Below are 26996 nucleotides of genomic sequence, written 5' to 3'. Positions count from 1 at the left end.
TTGAAAGATGCAGGGATTGTAAGATGGGGCGAGCTATTAGCTGGAGGGCTAATGGTAGAATGGGAAGTACTACGTGATAGGGCAGGTCCGGCCCAGTCCAGATTCAAACATATGCAGCTCAACAGCTGGGCAAGGGCTACAGGTAGGAAGGATATCCAATTGGGGAAAATTAGCAACCTGGAACAACAACTGGTAGAGAGGCAAGAGGGAGGCAAAGAGGTGGCTATTTGGTACTGGAATATTTTGGAGGAGGAGGATGGGGAGTTTACCTTTCCTGACAAGCTTTGGGGAGTTGACTTGGGCTTTCATTGCGAGGAGCTATGGATAAGATCTTTTACTCCCCTTTATAAAACCGTTAAACCAGCTTGGCTGAGGCTTAATCATCTCTTCACACTACCTCTCCCCTCTAAGGCTATCAAAATTCCAGCCAGGAAAGAGCTGCAATAAATGCAATCTCCCTGAAGCATCCAATCTACATATGTTTATAGATTGCCCTTCCATTAGTTTATTTTGGGAAGAAGTAAAGTCCTCACTGGAGTCTATTCTTAATACTTCAGTGTCTATTACTCTGCCATTGATAATCTTTGGGCTAGACAAAAGCATCACTGGCCAGGCAAAGACTTTCCTTTTTTATGCAATCCTCCTGGCAAGACGGCAAATTTGTAAATTTTGGGTTGATACCACGCCACCATCGCATGCAGGCTGGTTGATGTCATTGTATGAAACATCTAAGGTGGGTTTGGCAAGACCTTGCAGTAAACGAAACCTGTCTTTCTGGGACTTGCTGGTTCAATGGAGATAAGATTTCCGGGGTTTTATTTATTTATTTATTTATCCCCCCCCCCTCCCCTCCCCCCCAGTGTAACTGGTCCAACAGGTTGAAAAATACCTTGATGGAGTAATTGCTGGTCCACACCCCCCCCTCCTCCCTCCTTGTGTCTTCTGGTTTCGTCTCCCGCTATATGTTAATCGTGTCTGGGATGGGAGAGGATTAAGATCTTATCTGTCTCTGAAAGTAGGACACGTAAGGTGGTTGGCGTTTCTTGGAAAGAGGGTAAGGCAAATAAGGACAAAAAAAAAAAAAAGAAACCTGTTTGCTTTGCCAATTTTTATTTCTCCAAGATTTCTGGTGGAAATGCACACAATCTGTGGTGGCCATTTTCGAATAGATTTTTATTTACATTTTTAGAAACTCCATTCAAAGATGTTCTCTGTAAATTTGTGCGTATTATTAATGGATAGATTGGCTGCAGTCATCTTAGAATATTTTTTTAATATATGTACAATAATCTATTTAAAAATTAACACTGTGGATGTGTCATCATCCGAAGATGCCATCTTCAAAAATAGAACATATAAATATAGGAAAATAAATTCCAAGATAGCCATAGTGGAAGTGCGAGCATCCTGTCATGATGCCAGGGGAAAACTTATCTTTGTGAACTTGTCCCCTGCAGAGAGGCATTACTACTTCAAAGCACTTGAACATGTGTCTTCAATTGAACATTTCTTTTCTTCCTTCCGGTCCATGGAGGACCCGGCTTGGCAGTTCGGACTGGACTGTTCCCAAAAGGAGCAGTGTCAAGCCTGATTTCCATATGGCTGGGTCCAAACTGGGGTGGCCTAGTGAGCAGAACAATGGATTTAACCCAAATCTCTTGACTTGGGGTGAATATTTGATTTATAAGCATTCTGTCCATCATTTGTTGCCGCAGCACTTTTCACCCTAAGTGGGACGGGTGTGCCCCGGCGTTGGTCCCTTGCTCACTGTGCCACTGGACTCAAGCTAGCCTGGCTGATGAGGGCTGTTACCCTGAAACCGGTCCCAGGATGTTTGTTTCTGGTCCAGGGAGGACCTGGCTTGGCAGTTCGGACTGGACTGTTCCCATGAGAAGCAGGGTCAAGACTAATTTGCATATGGCTGGGTCCAAACTGGGGTGGCATATTAAGCAAAATAACAATGGATTTAACCCAGATCTTTTGACTGGGGGATGAATGTTTGATTCATTCAGCATTCCATCCATCATTTGTTACAGCAGCAGTTTTTGCCCATAGTGGATGGGGTATGCCCAGACGTGGGTCCCGTGCACACTGTGCCAATGGATTGAAATTAGCCTGGCTGATGTGGGGTGTTACCCCACAACCGGTCCCAGGATCCTTCCTTCCGGTCCAGGGAGGACCTGACTTGGCAGTTCAGACTAGGCTGTTCCCATGATGAGCAGGGTCAAGACTGAATTGGCTGGGCCAAACTGGGGTGGTGTAGTGAGCAAAAGGACGATGGATTTAAACCAGATCTCTTAACTGGGGTGAATGTTTGATTCATTCAGCATTCCATCCATCATTTGTTGCCGCAGCACAATTCACTTGAACATAAGCATCTTTAGGAGCAAAACAGGATGGCATGGTGCACAGAGATGGGGCGTTACCAGAAAAGAGCTTTCTTGTCTATGGTAGATGAGTCACGATGAACACATGCATGAATATAAGAAGGACTACATATCCCATTGAGTGAGAGGACTCTCACAAGCCTGGCAAATGTGGTGGCCATCTTGAATGGTTAGAGTATAAGTTCCTTGAGGCCCCTAGCATCCTTGCAAGGCAATCATGATACATAATTGCTGCAGCTGGGCCTTTGTTGTCAGAATATTGGAAACATCAAGATCTGTTATTTCTTGGAAGTCAATTGAAGACAGAACTGGAGTTAGAGAAGTATTCAATTCAACTCTTGTGGTAAAGATTATAGACTTGCATTTGAACATCATTTCAGGATTTTCTCATTAAGGATTGTGAACTCGTATACTGCACTTGTTTATTTTTACAACCAGCCATCTGTTGGGATTACAAACTCTAATTTCCATTTGCTCATTAGGAAGAAGAAAACAGGAACCTTTTCCCACACAGATATCCGCCTTAGAATTCATATCGGATTGATATGGTGCACCTTTCTATACCTGTATGCTCTGATGTAATCTTCAAACAAGTTGTCCCACTGGTTGTATGAAGCTTTGATTATCGACTGGAAGTGTATTGAAGGAGCTAAGACCAGCCAGCAAGTTATATAACTGTGAAACCAATTTGGCTACTCAAAAACGACAGAGGAGGGTGTCTGAACCATGAAGGTTTATTAGCAGATTAATCAAAGTTACAAACGTAATTCTTTAGTAAGTCAATATATCACGTAAGAATGTATATGAAACTGATTATTCAATCAGACGTGATATATAATATAGATATCAATGCAAGTCATAATAATGTAAAGTATGCAGAACAAAGTTAGTATCCATAAAGGAGCTTCCCTATTCGAAATACGTAGCAATGGGAACTTTTAAGTTGAATGTGTCACTCTTAAGTGAACTAAATTAAAGTTCATGGGGAAAGCTAACATGTTCAAGAGACAAGCCCATGAACCAAACATAAGGAGTATCAGCAGAGTTAAGGAAGTTTCTTCTCTCACTGAATATAAGTCAGGATCTGCCAAACTATTCTTAAAACACTCAAATAAAGGAAGCATTGCATTCCCTTCTGAACTTCTTCCCCCTAAATCCCCTTCTACTGAGCCAATTAGGTTTCGCCATCTTCTGGGAGCAGGTAGACTCCCTACCTTCCCATCGCCAAGCAAATGTTCACACAGCTGCACAACCTTGGAGATGGTAACAGTCTGGTCCACCTAATATAGAAGGCTCAATCCCATACTAGCACGCCGAGTAAATCATACCAAATAGCCACTTAATATCTAGGTTATCATTGCTCAAAGAAACAATGAGCTATTTTCCTAACGACATAGATTAAGGCATTCTGCAATGAGAAGAAAGAAACATGAAAGCATTTTGAAATCAACATTTGAGTTACAATGGAAAACTTTGGTTATCAGAGGCCTAGCCACAGGTAGGAGTTTGCAAAAAGACATTTAGTTTAGTTAGTGCATAAAGCAAAAGCAAATGTTTACAGTACGAATATATCACATGCGTATTCTTTATGTGGATGTACTGCCACTTGTTAACACATAAATTAGTATTTTAACTCACAGATTACCATATGATTTGTATTGATTACAGAACACTTATTTCTGCTGTGTTAAATTATTGCTTAGATGAGCAAGTGATGGTTGATTGTTTAGGAGAGCTGTATGATATTGATGAACAATTAACCTGTTACAGTTAATAAACCAGTTACATTGGAAGAAATAAAAAACCGAGCAGTATCACAAAACTTTGAATATCTCTTTAGCAACCAACACATATTTGCACAGATTATTACGTGCATATATTATTTAAATTCTAATTGAGTTTCATCTCCAGGAAACAGAGCGGTCCATTCATCAATACATACTGTCAAAAGGTATATCATATACAGTATAAGTTAGATACCAGAATCACTATAACCAGACAGTATGATGCTATTCAGAGTCTTTACTGCCCTCTCTAGTCCCATCCTTTACTGGGTTCTACTTCTAACTAACATATTGTCAGTGTATTGTTGGAAGGGATTTTGAAGAAGTATGGAAGACCACATTGCTTTCTTTGGATCTAAATTGCAAGGTTACTGCATCTTGACACATCTGCAGAGTCCATCTTTGTATGGAAATTATTAAAAGTTTACAAAATGCGCCCAAAAATATGTGTTGTGCATGTATGTATGTGCACATGTGCGTGGTTATCTTGGAATGGTCAAAAACGTTATTAAAATTGCTGCCTGCTGCTAGTGTGCTGATCGGCCCTCAAAGTGTGAGAGGGCTGAGGAGATATGGGTGGTGTGAAGGTGGATGAGAAAGAGGGGAGAAAACAGCCCATGTCAGATCTCCATTTACAGGACCATGGGACTCGCAGGGGTTACTAGGCACAGCTGTGGTAGTTGAGGCCTTTAAATCCTGATGTCCCAGGGCCCAAACTACTATGGATCCTGCTCAGCTGGTCCAAGCACCCCTCTTCTCTTGATTCTCTATGGTAGCTGTAGCTGAGCAGTCAGGGCTCTTTTGTGAGGGGATGGAGATGCAAGTCAGTGAGCCTGACTCATAACTTAAAGTGCAAACAGTACAAACAATAAATCAATGTTGAGTCAAATACTTGCTTTTATAAGAAAAGTATATTTTATTTGTAACTCTACACATGCAACAAAATATGACATTCAGAAGCAACAACACAATCCTTGAGGTCAGGGCTCTCTAGTAGATGTCAGTTGAATCCCTATTCCACCCTCCTTCGTGTAACATATTCTGGGTCATTCCAATTCACTGCTGACAGCATCAGAGAATGCATATTATTAGACCGTATGCCAGAGTTCTCCCTTTGACTCTTTAGGAATTTAGTCAAAAGTGTCTATCATGCCAAAGCACCATTAGCAGTGGCCCAGTTTACATTTAACCCATTGTTGCCACATGGAAGAGTTCAGTGATGCAAAAGGGACCTTCAATGTGCACCTGTGTGCCCTGCTCAGTTCGGAGAAGTTGGGCTGCTCACGGCCCAGCCTCTCTGGTCTGAGCAAAGCTGCCAGAGGTCTCTCAGATGTCAGAGCAGCTTCTTGTGTAATCCTTTCTTCAGCTCCAACTAGAGCCAGTGAGTATGCACTGTTGTCCAGGGCATCTCCAGAAGTCAGGGGGCAGTTCCCTCACCTTGCATTTCCAACTCATGGATCATAGCCTCAGTGTCTCCTTTTGGTGGCAGCCCGAATCTTTGGCAATATTGGTACTGGCAGCTGCTTCTGGCATATGGGGTTGCTTCAGGACATGGGTATATGGGCGCAGGCTCTTCAAGCAGAAATGCCCTGGGCCAGATAGCCACAAGTCTTGGCATTCCTTAAAGAGGTAACTTTACCAGTGGCCCCCTCTGGCATACTGGGTCACCACAGCATGGAGTTACAGGTTTAGCAAGACCTGCACAACACTCAACACACGGCTCAGTCAACAGTGGCCCTCTCCTGGCAAAAAGGGTGGTGGGGTGCTGAAAACAATCCTGGCCATGGCTTATGGCCAGATCAGTGCACAGCCGAATCCTCACACCTCTCACAGGGAGCCCCCATGGTAGGGCTCCTGACTTGATCTTTCTCCCTTCAACACTCTACGCTTCCTTCCGGGGCACACAGGTTTTGACTAGCAGGCCTTGGACCAGAGTCCTGGTAACAGGCAGACGTCTTGCAGAGCTTCCCCTTCTCACACAGCCCATCTGGCTGCTTGGCAGATGGCAAATCTTGAGAGCCTACCCTCACATTCTTATAGTCCATTCCCAGACACCAAATGTGATTGCGGGTATGGGTCTTTGAAGTTTTATGATGGAGTTCTGCTTCTTTTTAAACCCTTCGATGCTCATGACAGAACGGTTCCGTCATGAGCGTCGGTTGGCCTGTGCTCATGGCGGAACCGTTCCGTCATGAGCCCATTGGCTCATTAGAACCTTCAGCACAGCGCGAGAATTCACGCTGCACTGAAGGTGTTAAGTGGGCCCTCCTCCTTTTCTACTTTATTTCATGAACGTTGTCTGTCACGGTGATATGTACATTAAAAGGTTAATCTCAGACCCCCAGCCCTACTCTTTATGACGTCCTTATCAGACCCATCTCCCTTCCTGAGCTGTGTCCAGGCCCCTTCATTTTGATCTATCACTGAATCAAAGAACAGTCTTTGTGAAGGGATTCTCTTCCTTTTTCCTCCAGTGTGTCCCACCCCAGCTCACAAGAATGCAGCAATACACAAATATGTCTGGGGGGATTCCTCTGCTCCCCATGTCATCACCAGGGAGGCCTCGACTTCCTGAAATTGAACACAGGGTCATCCATACAATATACCATTGAAGGCACACTTGCTCACTTTACATTCACATCCAACTTTGGGTCCAGCACTGTTACCTCTATGCATTGTACCCTTACATGTACACATGTTTTCAGTATTCACACTCAACCTGTGTGCACTGTTTAGCACTGAAGCGTTTTAGTCTTTAACCAGGGTGTGTTACTTTTAAATACACACACCTGCACACACACTCACTGCACTACATCTCTAATATATTGTGCTACTCTCAGACATACATAAACTCATTTCATGTGCCAACCACATGCCCTGCACAGTACTGCTCCGTCCTTGTACTGTACCCTTCCCAGGCACACATACAATCAACACAGAGACACTACTCCTGCACTGCATAGCACTCCACATGTTACCTGTTGTAGGACAGGGGTGTGCTAAGCACATAGTAGGGGTACTTATAAATATGTGGGTGAGCCTATAGGCCTCACTCCAATGACATAGGGTAAAAAGGTCCTGTTCACTACTACTGATAACTACGCGGTATGCTGCCACCACAGCACTTGTGCTGCCTATCTCCTGGTGAAGGCAGTAGCCTTCCACCACTATGGGACCACAATCCAAGAGACAGCCTATGTTATGGAGCACACGCATGATCAGTGTTCGCCTATGATAAAGAAAAATCAGCATTAGGGATCCAGACAACAGTACAGCGTGGGATTCAAAGCAGGGGTTCATGTCTTAACCATGCAGAGAACTTTTCTGTCCCAACAGTCCATCATATGCACTCCAATGCAAGGTCTGACGTTAGCAGTGGAAGGATGTATCACCAAATCAAAACACTGTTAGGCAAAATGATCTTGGGTTGGACAAAGATATGAATAAGGAGGAAATTCAATAAATAAGGATCCAGAAAGTGGTACAGACAAGAAGGTCAATCAATAACGAGCAAGGGTTAATCTATGTTTATTTAATGTAAAGGAAATATTAGTTCTCCAACAAATAAAGCTGTGTGTAGTGAAGACTTTTAAATCAAGGGGCTTATTTACAAGCCCATTGTGCCGCTGGCGCGCCACTTTTATTGATGCACCAGCAGTGCAATGGGCTTCCCTGCATCCAGCATGATTTTTCATGGCCTTGTAAATATGTTTCCCTGTCACGCATAACTCTGCATGAAAGGGGTGCTCTATGAGTGTAGCTGTGGGGTTTCCCATGCTAGATCCATGGATCGTGACACATTCCCAGATTTACAACATTTTTAAACCTGGGAATGCGTCAGAATCCTACGCAGCCCCGGCTCATTCAGGTACGAGCTGTCGGGCGGTGGGGGTGGGTGGGGAGGATTTTGACAGATGACCACAAAGGAAAATTAACTAAATAAATCATTTTCCCTCATGGACGACTGTCGAAATACCTCCCCACCCGGCCCGACCGCCCCACCGCTCTTACCTGCAAGAGCCGCGGCTAAACCCACACCTCCCAGGGAAGGCATAAGGAGGCGCAACAATGAGAAATACTTTTATAGCTCCTCCTTTTTTCCTCTCTTTATGCCTGCTGCATTCTGCAGCATGCATAGAAAGAGGAAATGCCTTTAATTATTGTTTTTGTACAGGAAGGTATACCTTCCTGACCAAGTCAATCATTCCTTCAACACAGGCACCTTTGCAAAATGAAGCAAGGGTGTCTGTGCTGGCGCAAGTGCTGTTGGTACCCCAGCACAGGGGAGAAGAACAGGAATGCGCTGTATCTTGTACATATGCAAAAACAACAATTGATGGACAGAATGCAGAACAATGTCATACATTCACCTCAGTACAGAGATCTGGGCCTAAATCCATAGTTTTTTTGCACTCCACACCACCCCAGTTCAGATATGGCCATATGCAAATCAGCCTTGACCCCGTGCCTCATGGGAACAGTCCAGCCCGAACTGCCAAGCCATGTCTTTCCTGGACCGGAATCAAGCATCCTAGGACCGGTTTCTGGCTATCAGCCGTCTTCAGCCAGGATAGCTTGACTCCAGTGATGTGGAGAACATGGGACTCACGTCTGAGCATACCCATCCCACTAGGGGTGACAAATGCAAAAACAATAATTGATGGACAGAATGCAGAACCTGGTGACCAAGTTTCTCAGATATGCCGGGCCAACATTCTGAGAAATGCAGGTGAGTAATGTCTTGAACATAACTCTTTTCTTGACTGGGAGCCAGTGCAAGGGCCTTTTTTGAAGCACTCTATGCTGCATAAGAACCAGCCGTGCAGCAGCATTCTGTAGAACCTGTAATCTCCCATGGCTCTTCGACGTGGCTCCTAGATAAAGTATGTTCCCATAGTCAAGACGAGATGTAATAAGAGCATGTATCATCGTCTTCCTAGCCCCTAATGGGAGGAGATCCAGCGTTTTCCGCAGTTTTTTTAGTATTCCAAAACATTTCCCAACTACGCGTCTAATATGTCCATCATAGGAAAGAGTGGAGTCCACCCTAATCCCCAGATTTTTCGCCTCGGTACAAGGTGTTGGGGTAGGGCCCAGACTCGGAGGCCACGATTCCGAGGTCCAGCTTGAAGTGTCACCTCCCACCACCAGCACCTAGTTCTTGCTGCCGTTCAATTTCAGGCAGTTCGTATCCATCCAGGAGGCAAGCTCTGAATGAACACATATTCATATTTTCTTAATTTCCGAATATGGTCATGTGCTTCATCTTCTATAACCAGGAAATATAGATTTACTCTGCAGTTGTAAATAAAATAAAGCACAAAATGGAATAGAGGAGGTATCTAGAAATATAAAAGTAGTGTAGAAAACCCTGTGACTTCTGCTGTAACATCACTTTTTAGGTTTTACCAACACTGTTAGGTGTCTGTGGGCGGCAGGTTTATTATATCTAATACAGACTTAGAGGGGGCTTTGGGTCTGCCCTCTTTTCAGTACTAGAAGGCTTTCTTGTCTTTCAAAGTTCCCTGCTTCTGCTTTGATGCCTTTCCTCCCTATTCTAGGTGGGTCCCATCAAAGCAGCATTTTTGTCTCACAGTGTTTTGATTGGATCAGTTGAATCCTTCTATGGCTGACAAGAAGACCTTGCTCTCTCCTCTTCCCCTCCCCTATTCCACCCCACTCCTAAAAACCTGACTTCCCCCTTTGCCCACTTTCAACCAAACATGCCATATCTGATGCCTGCTGCTGTAGGGTCATGGTGCTATCTTTTAAAGGTTTTTAAACCATTTCAGGGTGGCAATCCATGCATGCAAGCTAAGGAGCACTCTTGGCATTTTTAAAGAAAAAGCATTCCAATATTGGCACCATATATGCACATCATGCATGCACGCAACGTTTGTCTTGTAATGCTTTTGCTTCTTCTTAAAGAAAGATCATTCCAGTATGGTTGTCTTGCATGCTCACATGTGGGCGGCCATTTTAAAACAGTTTTACATTACAAAAAGGCCATCTTACAATGTTTTTTAAATAAACAATGGCAAATCCAATAAAACATTAGCAAAGCTTATAGTCTACAACCCAGAATCCCCGGCAAGACCTATTGGCTTTGCCAGTGAATGTCTGATATTAATAGTTAAACTAAACTTTAAAAGCTATACAGGTAGATTTATACCTACTGAGTCACATTGCAGCAAATGGCTCAAGAGAAGCACTTGAGTTGCCAGACACCAGGAATTTAAAGGCAGATGTAATACCCTGTGCTAGATTTGATCAAATACGCTCTATGTTCTTTCCCTTCAATTTTTTTTCATTTGTTGTAGATTTTATTGGATACATTGGGGAAGTATTTTTTAATTTACTTATACATTTCTATTTTATTTTTAAATTTGCTTTGGAATGATATGAATTTTAGTGATGCATTTTTTAAATTGTATTGCAGTTTCAATTTCTATGTATTGCTTATCATATATATATACATATATATATATATATATATATATATTATATATTATACATATATAATATATAATATAATATATATATATATATATATATATATATATATATGGATCAATTTCTGTTTCCAGTTGAAACCACAGAAGTAACGGACCACCACACGGCTCACAGAGTGTCACAGCGAACTTTTATTATCCATTTTTGCAGCAGTTCAGGTAGGCATGACGCGTTTCGGGCAGGCGACTGCCCTTGATCACATAACGTAAATGCAGTTAGTGTCACTTTAAATAGAGCACACACTCATTTTTTTACTTCTATGGTAACCCCACGTGTTCTAATGGTCAAAACATAGAAAACGGACTTTTGAAAGTGTAAAGTGTTTTACAAGTGCACGAAAAGTTTGGTAACATTGCCAGCATGGCTTTGAACTGTTAGCAGCATACTTTATATTGCACATCAAACAGAATATTTACAGTTTAGTTTAGTTTGCAACGAACAAATCACCGCCTAAATGCGTTTTAATTTGTGCAAATTTAAACTCGCAGCATAATACTTAACCACACAATACCACTACAATATCATAGTAAATCAATATGTAAAACCATTGCAACCAATAAATAACATATAAATATGTTAAAATAGTACAAAAAGACCTTATCTATATACAAGGTTAATTTGATGATTTACATAAATAAATATTATGTTTAAAAGTGATTGTGCAAATGGTGATTCGCCAAACAAATGGCTATACTAGTAATGTAGCTGGTTTGTGAGCTGATTTTTCACACTGTCACATAGAAATATCACACTTTAATGTCACGTTGCTGTATAAAAACATACTGTTTATAAAGTGCTTATGCTGAACAAATATCAGGAGGATAGTGCCACTACCCTTAAGCCATTGGTTCCTTCTAAAAGGCATGGATGACCAGATGTATTAAAGGCAAGATTCCAATTATAAAGTGCTGAGTGAAATAAGTGCAACCAAAGCAATGTGAGAGGTTTAAAAACTAGTGATACTGGAGAGAGATGTAAAGAATCACAGGTTCAATGAAGGCCGCTCAGGGACATTAGTCAGATAGTCATTAAATCATATGTTGTAATCATACGGATTACTGGTGATAGAATGGACCCAAGTGACCTATCTGGCCAATTCAGTGAATGGGGTGTTGGATAGGATACAGTAATTCAAATTACTGGAAGGTATACATGTCCTCCCTGTCGTTAAGGCAGTTAGGATGCTTGGTATCTAGATTAAGAATATATCTTGTCTCTAACTGCCTTAGAGCCTTGTCCCTATCTCCACCTCGCTTGGATGCCGGTGCCTGATCAATTACAAAGTAAGTAAGACAATTCACATCTTTACTGTGGCTTACTTTAAAATGTCTGGCCACCGGATAAGCCGGGTCACTGTGGATGATAGCCCGAATGTGTTGCAGGATGCGCATATATACAGGATTTTTTGTACTGCCAACATAACGTAAGCCGCAAGTGCACGTGAGAACGTATATGGCGTACTCCGTGCGGCAATCATATTTACCCCTAATGGATTGTGCTTTTGTTTTAAAAGGGGTGTTATAGGTGGCAGTGTTGGCTCCAAAGATACATGCCCTACAGGTGGCACATTTACGGAATCCGTTACTGGAGGGCATCCAAGTTTTTATGCTCGTGGACCCAGTGGGAATCTCTTTAGATAAAAGATTCCCCATGTTTTTTGATTTTCTGAATGTCACGCTAGGATGTTCTAATAACGTGTTTTTCAGGATAGGGTCTATGAGGACTATGGGCCAGTTCTTATTCATGATGTTACGTATTTTGCGTTCCTGTCTACTGTAAGTGGTGATCAATCTTGGGGAGCTATTATCCTCTGCTGTGCCAGCATCTAACTCAGTGGTGCTTGGTAACAGGGTGGATCTTGGTCTCTCATTAGTTTTCTTCATGGCTTTGTCAAGAATATCCTCGCTATACCCTCTCGCTCGCATGCGTTCCAAACTTGACTGACTGCAGATCTTAAATTGTTCCGGCGTGCTGCAAATCCGTTTTAAACGCAGCAATTCACCGTAGGGTATGCTGGCTATTAAGTGGCGCGGATGAGCACTGGATGCGTGCAACATTGCATTTCCAGCGGATGGTTTCCTATATGCTGTCGTAGTCAATGTCTCATCTGTTATCTGTATTTGGACATCCAAAAACTCTAGCACAGTGTCACTTATGTTTGAAGTAAAGTGTAGATTAAACTCATTAGTATTTAAAAGTTCAACAAACTCTAGTGCACTTTGCATACTGCCCTTCCAAATAACAAAAACATCGTCTATATAACGAAGCCATGAAATAACATTGTTTTCAAACATAGTCTTGTGTTCCTTCATGAGGACCTGCTTTTCCCAAAACCCCACATGCAAGCATGCGTAGCTTGGAGAAAAGCAGGCCCCCATGGCCACCCCTTGCTTCTGTCTATACAGTTCTTTTTCAAATGAAAAATAATTATTGTTTAAGCACCATGAGATAAGAGAAATTAACATCTTATTGTGCATAGCATATTCAGCAGGACGTGTCTTTAGGAAATATTCAACACCACGTAAACCACATTCGTGACGTATACTAGTATAGAGAGATTCTATATCTAGAGTTATTAAAATCCATTCCTTTGACCAAGTGATGTCACTGAGGTGCCGTAAAAAATCACCAGTGTCCTTTAGATAAGAGGGCATAGTTCTTACCAGGTCATGTAAGTAGAAGTCAATGTATGAGCCCACATTTTCCGTCATGCTTCCTATCGCCGAAATTATAGGGCGTCCAGGAACCAGAGTAGTGTTCTTATGAATTTTTGGTAGTAAATACAGGAAGGGTAACCTTGGGTGGGTGTTAAATAGAAACTTATGCTCATCATTCGATAACAACCCCTCCGATTTCCATTTGGACAATTCTTTCTATAAATTGTCCTTAGCTTTATTGTATTTACTCCACGTTGTTAATTCATAACACTCGTTGTTATTTAATTGTCTCTTGGCTTCTAAATCATATTGTTGTTTAGGCCACAGGACCACATTGCCCCCTTTATCAGATTTTTTAATAATGACAGAAGCATCCTTGGCTAACTTGTCTGTTAATTTATTTAGCGCAACTTGTCGTTGATTGAAGGTAATATTCTTATTGCGGTTGATGGAACAGTTTAATTCTTTTATTTCCTCCACGACGCGGTCATGAAAGACGTCGATCGCGTCCTTTGGCATCAGTGGAATGAAGGTGGACTTGGGTTTGAAAGGGCTTTCCCCTGCACCCTTTTGTAGTAAATTCAGTTCTCTTACTTTTTCTTGTGTGGGTGCTTGGGAATTCAACTAATCTTCATTGTCCAAGCCATGTAATGCCCATAACGCTGGTATTTCTCCGACTAACAAGCCGGAGGAGTTAGAGGCTTCCTGCTTGTTTTGCTTGTTTTCTCCTAGATTTTTAAGGGCATGAAATTTTTTGAGCTTCAGTTTCCTGATGAAAAGAAATAAATCTACACGCGTGGAAGCATAGTCAAAGTTAGTGTTAGGACAGAAGTTTAAACCCAGAGAAAGCAATTGTTCCTCAGCTTTAGTCAGGGTTATAGTGCTGAGGTTAACTACTGTGTTGTCACTCATTGCTTCTTTTTCCGCCAGTAGTTTTGCCTCTTTTTTGGCTTGCCTTTTACGTTTTCTCCGGGCGGTTTTTCTGATGGTGTTTCGCCTTCGTCGGCTTGCTTCCTTTCCTTTCTCGGTCTCAGGGTTTTCAAACGGTCCTGCACTAAAAAATCCACCTCTTCGCCCAAGCCCGGAATGGTATCTATGGGTTCCATGCTACTTGAACCCACTGAGCTTAGACTAGATTCACTTGTGAGGGATATGGTGTCTAATTCTGGTGAGTCTCCAGTTGCTGCAGTCTGTTTAACTTCCAAGATATTTGGTTTAGTAGACCCTTTTCCCTTCATTTTGCGAATATTTTCATACTTTTTTGCAAAAGTGTAGATCTGGCCTCTTTCATAATCCTCCAGGTCTCTGGCAAATTTATGAACTTTTCTATTTTTTATTTTTTATTCATACTTTTTTAAGCGTTCTTTAATTTCATTCATTTTTTTAGAAATCCAGTCCTGGTTTTCCATTTTGCTTAAATCATGTTCCATTTCCTCAATTTCCTTAGCGAGAGCTAACCGATCTATGTCAGCATACTTAATTAAAATCCTTATAAGATTCATTGATTGTTGTAAGTTACTTTCCCCCCATTTGAGTAACATTGCTGGATTGGGGTGCTCGAAACTGGGAGCTAACAGTTTGCGCAGACCACCAGGGACTCGATTAACTTCCACGTACTTGGTCAGGGATTTACTTTCCCACCATTTAGTTAGCTCTGCTCGCATTTTTTTCTCCAAATTTTTCAACAGCAAATTGGCATCTTTATTCGTGTCTTCGGTATTATCTTTCTGCGTGCTCTTCTGCGCATTTTTACTTTTATTTTTAGCCACATTGTCGAAGAGCGCATCGGCTTCCTGCTCTCTCTCCCGTACTGCGTTACTCAACATAATGCCAATGTCCTTGAGTTATTATTAACTGCGGTAATAATGGCCTGCACGTGTAGGTGCAACTCGGCGTTTTGTACCAAAAAATGGAAAAACTCGCTGTATTACGTGAAGTCGTAGCCCCGTCTTGTGTATGCTTTTCTCAGGTTACTCACCGGCGGCGAGGTCGAGCCTTCGCGGGTCCTCCGACTCAAGCGTCGGCATCCTCGGGTACCGGCTTTCACTCTATCGTAGCTCACAAGGGGTTCAGCCAGCCGTAGATTTCCTTCCGGATCAGCAGAGGTTCTCGGGTTGAAGGCGGCTTCCAGCGGTCGAGGCGGGGTCCGTAAAGGCGAAAGCAACCAGGAACTTTCGCATTGGATATGGATCAATTTCTGTTTCCAGTTGAAACCACAGAAGTAACGGACCACCACACGGCTCACAGAGTGTCACAGCGAACTTTTATTATCCATTTTTGCAGCAGTTCAGGTAGGCATGACGCGTTTCGGGCAGGCGACTGCCCTTGATCACATAACGGAAATGCAGTTAGTGTCACTTTAAATAGAGCACACACTCATTTTTTTACTTCTATGGTAACCCCACGTGTTCTAATGGTCAAAACATAGAAAACGGACTTTTGAAAGTGTAAAGTGTTTTACAAGTGCACGAAAAGTTTGGTAACATTGCCAGCATGGCTTTGAACTGTTAGCAGCATACTTTATATTGCACATCAAACAGAATATTTACAGTTTAGTTTAGTTTGCAACAAACAAATCACCGCCTAAATGCGTTTATACTTATACATTTCTATTTTATTTTTAAATTTGCTTTGGAATGATATGAATTTTAGTGATGCATTTTTAAATTGTATTGCATAGTTTCAATTTCTATGTATTGCTTATCATATATATATACATATATATATATATATATATTATATATTATATATATATAATATATATATATATATATATATATATATATATATATATATATATATATATATATATATATATATATATATATATATATATATATATATATATATATATACATATATATATATATACATTCTATTTGGAATACCTTTGGCGCCGGAGGACGAATCTTTGCGAAATTCTCCAAGAAAATGGCCTGCTCCACTCCGCTCCTTCCCTGAAAGTTTGGGGTTGATTCGTCAAGCGGGGGGCGAGAAAAAAGGGGGGTCCCAAAACATGTTTTACCCATGCAATTTTCCATAGGCCCTTTAAAACGGGCTACAGCCCGAACTGCTGAACGGAATTACACCAAATTTGCAAAAAGGTAGAGTTTGGTTCGCAGATTACGCTTTTTGTCAAATGGTGTAAATCCGTTCAGTAGTTCCTGAGAAAATCAAAAGTAAAATCATAGATATATCTAGAGATGAAGTACCATACTCTGTACTGTACTTTGTACTGTACTCTGTACCTTTCCGAGCACGAGCTTTATGCTAATTGGCTGTCAACACTCCAAACCAGGAAGTGTTGGCAGCCATCTTGTGCCTCGGTAGAACCGAGGCACAAGAAAGCAGTGAAATAAACATGCAAAACACGAAAAGGGGGCAGGGTAGAAACACCCTTACCCCCTAGGCCTGCTCATGGGGTCCCACAAGGACCCCCAAGGCCCAAAAATGTTTTTCTTTTATTTATTTTTAAATCGCGGTATACGCGTAGGTACGCGTACCCCGTGAAAAGAAAAAAAAAACAGTCTGCTTTTACAAACAGATGCAGGGTTCTGCTATGGGCACTTGCTTCTCCCCCAGCTATGCGAATCTGCATATGGGCTGGTGGGAGGAGCAAGTCTTGCAAGTCACTCACGCAGAAACAATAACCAACAACATTGTAATGTACAAACGCTTTATCGATGACATTTTTATTCTGTGGCAGGGCAGTCTTGAAAGTGCGGAAAAATTTGCCAAGGAATTGAATGAAAATGCATTGAACTTGAAATTCACATGTAATGTTAGTCCTGATACTATACAATTCCTTGATGTTGAATTATTTGTGATGAATAATGGTATACAGACACGCACATTTAGGAAACCCACAGCAGGCAATACGATCTTACACGCGCAAAGCTTTCACCCGACACCTCTGAAACAGTCTATCCCATATGCTGAATGCCTCAGGATGACAAGGAACTGTAGCACACAAGAAGAACTGTCAAAAGCTAAAAAGAACCTTTTCAATAGGTTAAGAAACAGGGGGTACACTGAGAAAACCTGTAGGGGGGCAGAGGCCAAGTGTGAAAATAAAACAAGGCAGGAACTCATATTCCCTCCTAAAAACAAGAATATTCCTGTAACAAATGAACGACAGCCACCTAGGCTAATAACAGGATACAACAGGTATCACGCCAATCTCCGCAAAATTCTCAGAAGACACTGGCCATTAGTACACAACGATCCTACTATTGGCCAGTTGGTGGGCAAAGGTCCTCTGGTAACCTATAGAAAAGCAAAATCCATGCGCAGTGAGCTGGTGTGCAATGCCCCAGCAATCAAAAAACAAAACAAATTGGTTACAGAACCAAAAAGGCTTCAAGAAATGCAGCAAATGCAAAGCCTGCAACCATGGGATTAACACTACTAAAGTCAGTATACCATTTAGACACAAACCATACACCATAAGAGCACAATACTCGTGCAAAACCGAATTTGCGGTGTATGTGCTGACATGTGTCTGTGGCAAGAGATATGTAGGTTCCACCATCCACCCAGCACATGTCAGAATACTACAGCACCTGAGGGCAATAGTGAACAAAGACCCTACATACCCAGTAGCAAGGCATATCAACCAGCTACATGAAGGTAATGCCCAGAATCTCACATATTATGTCATCGACAGTGTACCAAAGAATGCGAGAGGAGGCAATCGGAAACTAGCCCTACGCCGACTGGAGTCCAGATATATAATCCTTCTGAACTCCAAAATCCCGTTCGGTTTGAACGCGGACGAAGCCCTAAACGTACACCTATGATTCAGTCTGTACTCTAATCATCCCTCAGAACCCATTCCTTAACATCTGCTGTTCTACTACTACTTAAAGTGATTTTAAACCACAAGCACAGCAACAAAATCACCTTTCTTCGTAACTTATCACAAATAGCACCAGGAATCACTTTTAATTTGTGAATTTTATCTATCACCATTCAAATCACACTAAAACAAGTCACGAGCCAATACTCCACTTGGAGAAGAGAGAAACCCATTGTGTTAAGAATTGCATTAACTAGCTGCGCCGGTATGTAAATGCTTGACATGAATAGTACATACAGCATTTAACTTAGCTGACGCTAGATATGGGGTAATGAATGACTGTATTACACAGTTAGAATACTGCTATGTATGTATATTATCAAGCGTACATTATCAGAAGTATGGCACATGCGTTAGGGAGCCACATAACCTACTTGGGTCTGTACTCCTCGCACCAGTCCTACGAGCATGTCCTCACACTGCAATCCACGGAGGTGTGTTTCCAGTATCACCATGACTGGCCACTAGTGCAACCAGCAGTTATCAGTTAACCAATGGCAGACAGTACACGAGTGCATATGACTTGTAAATAGTGTGGACGCACGTTTTCATGTTATTTAATTATTTTATTTTAAAAGTGTTCTCAAATTTCATGAAGTATACTAGTGTGAGGTTAACACATGTAACAATGAATTACTGAGACCGCTTTGCAATGTGGTTCAAATGAGCGTTACAAAGTTGCATAAACATAGGTGAAAGACTGACATGATGTAACATATTGCAAGTCATGAAACTTTTCTATATCCACACATGTGGGTTAAACATGTAACCATAACAACCCTGGGCCAATTGAAACTTGTAACACATCTAACACCTGAGTAACCATGTAACATTCATGTGTATTTAAAGTGTAACAAAATGACAATGCAGATGTAGTGAACAAGGCGGGAGCAAGCCGCCGAAACGCGTCTACGCAGCAAATGAGCCATTAAATATCGTTTGGATTATGATTCACGGAGTCAGCGCCTTATTTTGATGGAAAGTTTGGTTTGGTGTCGATAATAAGGGTTTATTGTCCTGGAAACCCTACGCTGACCCTCCTCGTTCTGGATGCGCTGTGTTTACAAGGACAATCAAGTGGTAAATCTTTTTGGATGAAAGATACACAGCGCCCCCCGGAATCGTAACTAACGGAGGACCCGAGTAACCTGCGAAACCAGCACGAGACTGACTGCCTGAGGGTTTACGATCGCTGGAGAGTAATCGGGGACTGTCAGGTAAGACGGCGTGTGCTGGAAGTAACAGGGAGCGGGCTAGTTAACTTGATTCATGGGAGAGAGAGCCCGACAGTGACAAACGAATCACACGGGCAGTGAATCTTTGCAAATAATTGTTAATTGATCAAAGCTCCTAAATGGCTGCAGAATGGGAGAGGGAAAGAGAAGAGGCAGCACTGAACGTGTTTACAGACACGGACACGGGCAAAGGCGGTGGCAACAGAGCAACAGCCCAACCACAACCACAACCAACTGAAAAAGATGAAACCAAGAAATTATTGACAGAACTAGAAAAGCTCCGAAAAAAAGAGGTGGCCAAATGGTGGGAAGTGAAATCGCTCACCAGATATCTTGATGTGGGGAGAGTACCCAGGGGACTGAGAATTTTGGTAGCCCCGACGTACGAAGACCCCGACCCCGAAATGCTCCAGATGTGGGCGGATAACAGTGCACAATCTTCCACCAACATGCTGAAAATACTGGTGAAATTTGCGGCAAGTGACAGAGCCAAAATGATAACGCGAATTGAAGAAATAATGAAAAAATTGGACGAAAAAGAGAACAAAGATGAAATCACAAGCGGTTTGAAAGAAATACAAACCAGGATCACAAAACATGAAAGTGACATCAAAGAAAGAAAGGCTATAAAATTCCAGAGAGATCGGAATGATTACATGAATGGAAGAATATACACGTTTGCCAGGAAGTATGATCAAATAAGAAACCAAATGCCTAAACCAGCGACAAGTAACCAGGGGGCCGGAGCTGAACAGAGCGAAAATGAAATAAGCTCGGAATACGAGACAGACGCTGAAAGCAATCACAGCGCAGGAAACACTGGTCCCCCACCAACACCAGCAGAAGAACTAGCTTTTTTACGGGTACAACGCCTCAGAACACTAAGACCACGACTACAGTCAAGACAGGAGGAAGGAGGTGGCCAAACAAATCGGAAGAAACAACAACAAAAAGCAGGCGGAGAAAAAACAGACGCTGGGGAAAAACAAACAGGAAAGCAGACAAAGCAACCATACAGACGCAACCGACGGCGATAATGGCAGGAGACAACACTGTAATCAATTTAACGAACCTAGAACTCTCGCAACAAGAACTGGACATTTTATCTTTGGGCCTATCTTACTGTAGTAACACAAACTTTGATTACGCTCAAACCCGAATAGATTTGTTCATGTATGTCCGAAAGTTAAAACTTCAGAAATATTTCTATCAAAACCAACAAGTAAATGAAGTTCCGGAACAGGAACAACAAGAACACATCCTAAGTGTAGCGAATATGGAAGCATTGCAGGATTTGATAGATCTTGAACAAGATAACGACACTGTCCTAATTAGCCCCAGTGGAGCAGCGGCAAATTCAGAAATAGACATCTGTCAAAGAATCAAAACTGGTTTCAAACCAAAATCAGTGTTCATGCCGATAATGCCCAAAGATGGACTAGACATGTTTTCAGAATGTGTGATCAAAGACCTAAAGGAACTATCCATAAAAAGTACAAGAGAGGGCGTGGCAAATAACAACGACCAAATGAGAAGATATAACATCTTAATGACAAAAATTAAAGCAAGATCGGACATAGTGGTGAGATGGTCAGACAAGGGGGGCAACATAGTCTTGTGGCCATTGGAAATGTACAACCATGAAGCACTCTCTCAACTTCAAGATCGAGAATGCTATACAAGAATAAGTCCAACACACATCGTAGGCTTACAAGAGAAATACCACAATGAACTATACAGGTGGAAAGGCATGGGCCTGTTAAGTAAACAAGAGTTTGAGTACCTGAAAAACGACTACCCAGTTACTCCTCAACTATACTTAATCCCTAAAATTCATAAAAACAGCAGTGTGCCACCGGGCAGACCCATCATATCTGCAATAGGGAGTCTATTTGAAAAGACAAGCATTTTCATAGATCATTTCCTACAGCCAGAGGTAAGGGCTTTACCTGCTTAATTGAAAGATACTGGGGATTTCTTAGCCAAAATCTATGATGTGGAATGGAAAGACAACTACTTGTTCATGACCCTAGATGTACAATCCTTGTACACCAGCATTCGACACAAGGACGGCCTCAATGCCCTGAAACATTTCCTCGGAAAAAGACCAATAAACCTTTTCGAGCACACCCGCATGATTCTAGAAATGACGGAATGGTGTTTGACCAACAACACCTTCATATTTGACAAACTTCATTACAAACAGATGCAGGGTTCTGCTATGGGCACTTGCTTCTCCCCCAGCTATGCGAATCTGCATATGGGCTGGTGGGAGGAGCAAGTCTTGCAAGTCACTCACGCAGAAACAATAACCAACAACATTGTAATGTACAAACGCTTTATCGATGACATTTTTATTCTGTGGCAGGGCAGTCTTGAAAGTGCGGAAAAATTTGCCAAGGAATTGAATGAAAATGCATTGAACTTGAAATTCACATGTAATGTTAGTCCTGATACTATACAACTCCTTGATGTTGAATTATTTGTGATGAATAATGGTATACAGACACGCACATTTAGGAAACCCACAGCAGGCAATACGATCTTACACGCGCAAAGCTTTCACCCGACACCTCTGAAACAGTCTATCCCATATGCTGAATGCCTCAGGATGACAAGGAACTGTAGCACACAAGAAGAACTGTCAAAAGCTAAAAAGAACCTTTTCAATAGGTTAAGAAACAGGGGGTACACTGAGAAAACCTGTAGGGGGGCAGAGGCCAAGTGTGAAAATAAAACAAGGCAGGAACTCATATTCCCTCCTAAAAACAAGAATATTCCTGTAACAAATGAACGACAGCCACCTAGGCTAATAACAGGATACAACAGGTATCACGCCAATCTCCGCAAAATTCTCAGAAGACACTGGCCATTAGTACACAACGATCCTACTATTGGCCAGTTGGTGGGCAAAGGTCCTCTGGTAACCTATAGAAAAGCAAAATCCATGCGCAGTGAGCTGGTGTGCAATGCCCCAGCAATCAAAAAACAAACAAAATGGTTACAGAACCAAAAAGGCTTCAAGAAATGCAGCAAATGCAAAGCCTGCAACCATGGGATTAACACTACTAAAGTCAGTATACCATTTAGACACAAACCATACACCATAAGAGCACAATACTCGTGCAAAACCGAATTTGCGGTGTATGTGCTGACATGTGTCTGTGGCAAGAGATATGTAGGTTCCACCATCCACCCAGCACATGTCAGAATACTACAGCACCTGAGGGCAATAGTGAACAAAGACCCTACATACCCAGTAGCAAGGCATATCAACCAGCTACATGAAGGTAATGCCCAGAATCTCACATATTATGTCATCGACAGTGTACCAAAGAATGCGAGAGGAGGCAATCGGAAACTAGCCCTACGCCGACTGGAGTCCAGATATATAATCCTTCTGAACTCCAAAATCCCGTTCGGTTTGAACGCGGACGAAGCCCTAAACGTACACCTATGATTCAGTCTGTACTCTAATCATCCCTCAGAACCCATTCCTTAACATCTGCTGTTCTACTACTACTTAAATTGATTTTAAACCACAAGCACAGCAACAAAATCACCTTTCTTCGTAACTTATCACAAATAGCACCAGGAATCACTTTTAATTTGTGAATTTTATCTATCACCATTCAAATCACACTAAAACAAGTCACGAGCCAATACTCCACTTGGAGAAGAGAGAAACCCATTGTGTTAAGAATTGCATTAACTAGCTGCGCCGGTATGTAAATGCTTGACATGAATAGTACATACAGCATTTAACTTAGCTGACGCTAGATATGGGGTAATGAATGACTGTATTACACAGTTAGAATACTGCTATGTATGTATATTATCAAGCGTACATTATCAGAAGTATGGCACATGCGTTAGGGAGCCACATAACCTACTTGGGTCTGTACTCCTCGCACCAGTCCTACGAGCATGTCCTCACACTGCAATCCACGGAGGTGTGTTTCCAGTATCACCATGACTGGCCACTAGTGCAACCAGCAGTTATCAGTTAACCAATGGCAGACAGTACACGAGTGCATATGACTTGTAAATAGTGTGGACGCACGTTTTCATGTTATTTAATTATTTTATTTTAAAAGTGTTCTCAAATTTCATGAAGTATACTAGTGTGAGGTTAACACATGTAACAATGAATTACTGAGACCGCTTTGCAATGTGGTTCAAATGAGCGTTACAAAGTTGCATAAACATAGGTGAAAGACTGACATGATGTAACATATTGCAAGTCATGAAACTTTTCTATGTCCACACATGTGGGTTAAACATGTAACCATAACAACCCTGGGCCAATTGAAACTTGTAACACATCTAACACCTGAGTAACCATGTAACATTCATGTGTATTTAAAGTGTAACAAAATGACAATGCAGATGTAGTGAACAAGGCGGGAGCAAGCCGCCGAAACGCGTCTACGCAGCAAATGAGCCATTAAATATCGTTTGGATTATGATTCACGGAGTCAGCGCCTTATTTTGATGGAAAGTTTGGTTTGGTGTCGATATATATATATATATATATATATATATATATATATATATATATATATATATATATATACATATATATGTATATACATTCTATTTGGAATACCTTTGGCGCCGGAGGACGAATCTTTGCGAAATTCTCCAAGAAAATGGCCTGCTCCACTCCGCTCCTTCCCTGAAAGTTTGGGGTTGATTCGTCAAGCGGGGGGCGAGAAAAAAGGGGGGTCCCAAAACATGTTTTACCCATGCAATTTTCCATAGGCCCTTTAAAACGGGCTACAGCCCGAACTGCTGAACGGAATTACACCAAATTTGCAAAAAGGTAGAGTTTGGTTCGCAGGTTACGCTTTTTGTCAAATGGTGTAAATCCGTTCAGTAGTTCCTGAGAAAATCAAAAGTAAAATCATAGATATATCTAGAGATGAAGTACCGTACTCTGTACTGTACTTTGTACTGTACTCTGTACCTTTCCGAGCACGAGCTTTATGCTAATTGGCTGTCAACACTCCAAACCAGGAAGTGTTGGCAGCCATCTTGTGCCTCGGTAGAACCGAGGCACAAGAAAGCAGTGAAATAAACATGCAAAACACGAAAAGGGGGCAGGGTAGAAACACCCTTACCCCCTAGGCCTGCTCATGGGGTCCCACAAGGACCCCCAAGGCCCAAAAATGTTTTTATTTTATTTATTTTTAAATCGCGGTATACGCGTAGGTACGCGTACCCCGTGAAAAGAAAAAAAAACAGTCTGCTTTTTTTTCAAATTAGCCCCCGGGGGGACCAAATCCCGGGGGCTTTAGAAAAAAAGTGTGGGGGGCCCAATCCCCCCCTCGCTGCCCCTGGGACCGCCACCCCGTGGGGCTTGCATATGTTTGATGGGGGCCTCTAAGGACCCCCAAGCCCCAGGGACCCCCACCCCCGGGGCTTCGTTATAAAGTATGCGGGGGGACTCACGGCCCCCCTGCAGCCCCGGGGACCGACATCCCCTGGGGCTTCTTTTTGTTTAAATAAAAAAAGACCTGTGTGGGGGGGCTCAATCCCCCCCACACGCCCCGGGGACCACCACCTCCCCGGGCACTGATATTTAAAATAGGGGGATCCGTGACGGACACCCCAGCCCCGGGGACCACCACCCCCCGGGCTTTTAACTGGTTGGAGGGGGGCCGCGCGGCCCCCCTCCTGGAGCCCTTGGTGGCCCTGGGGACCGCCACCCCAAGGGCCGGCTCCTGCAGTGTCCCGGGGTGCCTACTCCCGGGACACTGCTGTTTGCTGTGGTAGGGCAGGAGCCTCGCGGCTCCCGCCCTACCATAGCAAACTGCTTTAGTTTTTGAAAGAGAGAGCAGGAAACCTGCTCTCTCTTTCAAAAACCAAAGCTGTTTGCTTTTCTGTATGGTGAGCAGCATGTTAGCTGCTCCCCATACAGAAAAGCAATGCCAGCTCCCGCAGGATGCGGGGAGCCGGGAGAGACCATGGGGGGCTTTGGGACCCCCGCACGGTCCCCAAAGGAGAGGGCAGGCCCCAGGGGATGGGATCCCAAGGGCCATAAGTTGCCCAGGAAGGGGGCCACGCGGCCCCCCTCCACCATTGAAATTAAAAAAATTAAAATAAAAAGGGCCCCCTTCCCGTAAAAAAAGAAAAAAAAGAATTAGGAGCAGGCCCTGGGGGATGGGGTCCCCAGGGCCAAAAAAAAGAAAAAGAAGGAGGGCTACACAGCCCCTCTTCTTAAAAGTAGTTTTTTTTTTAAACGGGATCGGGAGGAGGCCACGCCCCCTCCCTGCACCTCTCTGCAAACGTGCCCCCTGGCATGTTTGCAGAGGAGGAACTAATTCCCCTTGCATACTGGGGGTCCCGAAGGTCAACTAGCCCACCAGGAGCCTCCTGTTTGGGCCAGGGGGCTGCCTTCCAGAGAGGTGTAATGAGGCCACGTCCTTTTTTACACCTCTCTGCAATGCAGCCCCCTGGCGCATACTGGAGGTTCCTGGTGGGCTAGTTGGCCCCCAGGGACCTCCAAGTATGCAAGGGGAATTAGTTCCCCCTCTGCAACCGTGCCAGGGGGCTGCCTTGCAGAGACGTGTAAAGAGGCCATGCCCCTTTTTACACCTCTCTGCAACGCAGGCCCCTGGCGCATACTGGAGGTTCTTGGTGGGCTAGTTGTCCCCCAGGGACCCCTAGTATGCAAGGGGACTTATCCCCCAACTTAGAACACGCTACGGGGCACGTTTACACAGTCGTGAAGGTAGGGGTCGGGGCTTGAGGTGATGTGAGTGCAAACATGCCCTGTGGCGCGTTTTAAGTTGGGGAATTAATTCCTCTTCAATCCAGGGGTCCCCTAGGGAGCACTAGTCCAACAGGTATCTCCAGTTAGCGTCACTGAGCTGTGTTCCAGAGTGTTGTAAAAAGGGGGCGTGCCCTCTGAACACCTCTCTGCAACACAGCTCCCTGGCGCATACTGGAGGTACCTGGTGGGCTAGTTGGCTCACAGGGGACCTCAGGATTGAAGAGGAATTAATTCCCCAATCTAAAACGTGCCACAGGGCGTGTTTGCACACATGTTACCTCAGGCCCCGCCCCCTTCCTTCACTATAGAGCAAAATATTCTTCTAAAATCTGCCAAACTACGAATTCCAATTTACTCACCTGTTATCACAAGAGACGTCAGTGCTGCATCTTTGAGCGCACTACTGATCCTGAAAAGTAATTCTAACCATACTTATAGTAATTTGAATTTCCTTCCATAGGCTAACATTGACTGGTTTCACTTGGAAATCTTTTTAAGTGTGGAGTTTTGGAACTTTAAAAAATTCCTTTCAAATCAGCCGAACTATGAATTCCGATTTACGCACCTTTTATCAGGAGAGACCTCAGTGCTGCATCTTTCAGCCCACTACTGATCCTGAAAAGTAATTCTAACCATACTTTTAGTAGCTTGAGTTTCCTTCAATAGGCTAACATTGACTGGTTTCACTTGGAAATTCTTCTGTGTGGAGTTTTGGAACTTAAAAAAATTCCTCAAAAATCAGCCGAACTACGAATTCCGATTTACTCACCTGTTATCAGGAGAG

The sequence above is a fragment of the Lissotriton vulgaris genome, chromosome 6 (assembly GCF_964263255.1).
Source record: "Lissotriton vulgaris chromosome 6, aLisVul1.2, whole genome shotgun sequence".
Classification (NCBI taxonomy): Eukaryota; Metazoa; Chordata; class Amphibia; order Caudata; family Salamandridae; genus Lissotriton; species Lissotriton vulgaris.
The sequence above is the reverse complement of the archived record's forward strand: the minus strand, read 5'-3'. Positions refer to the sequence as shown.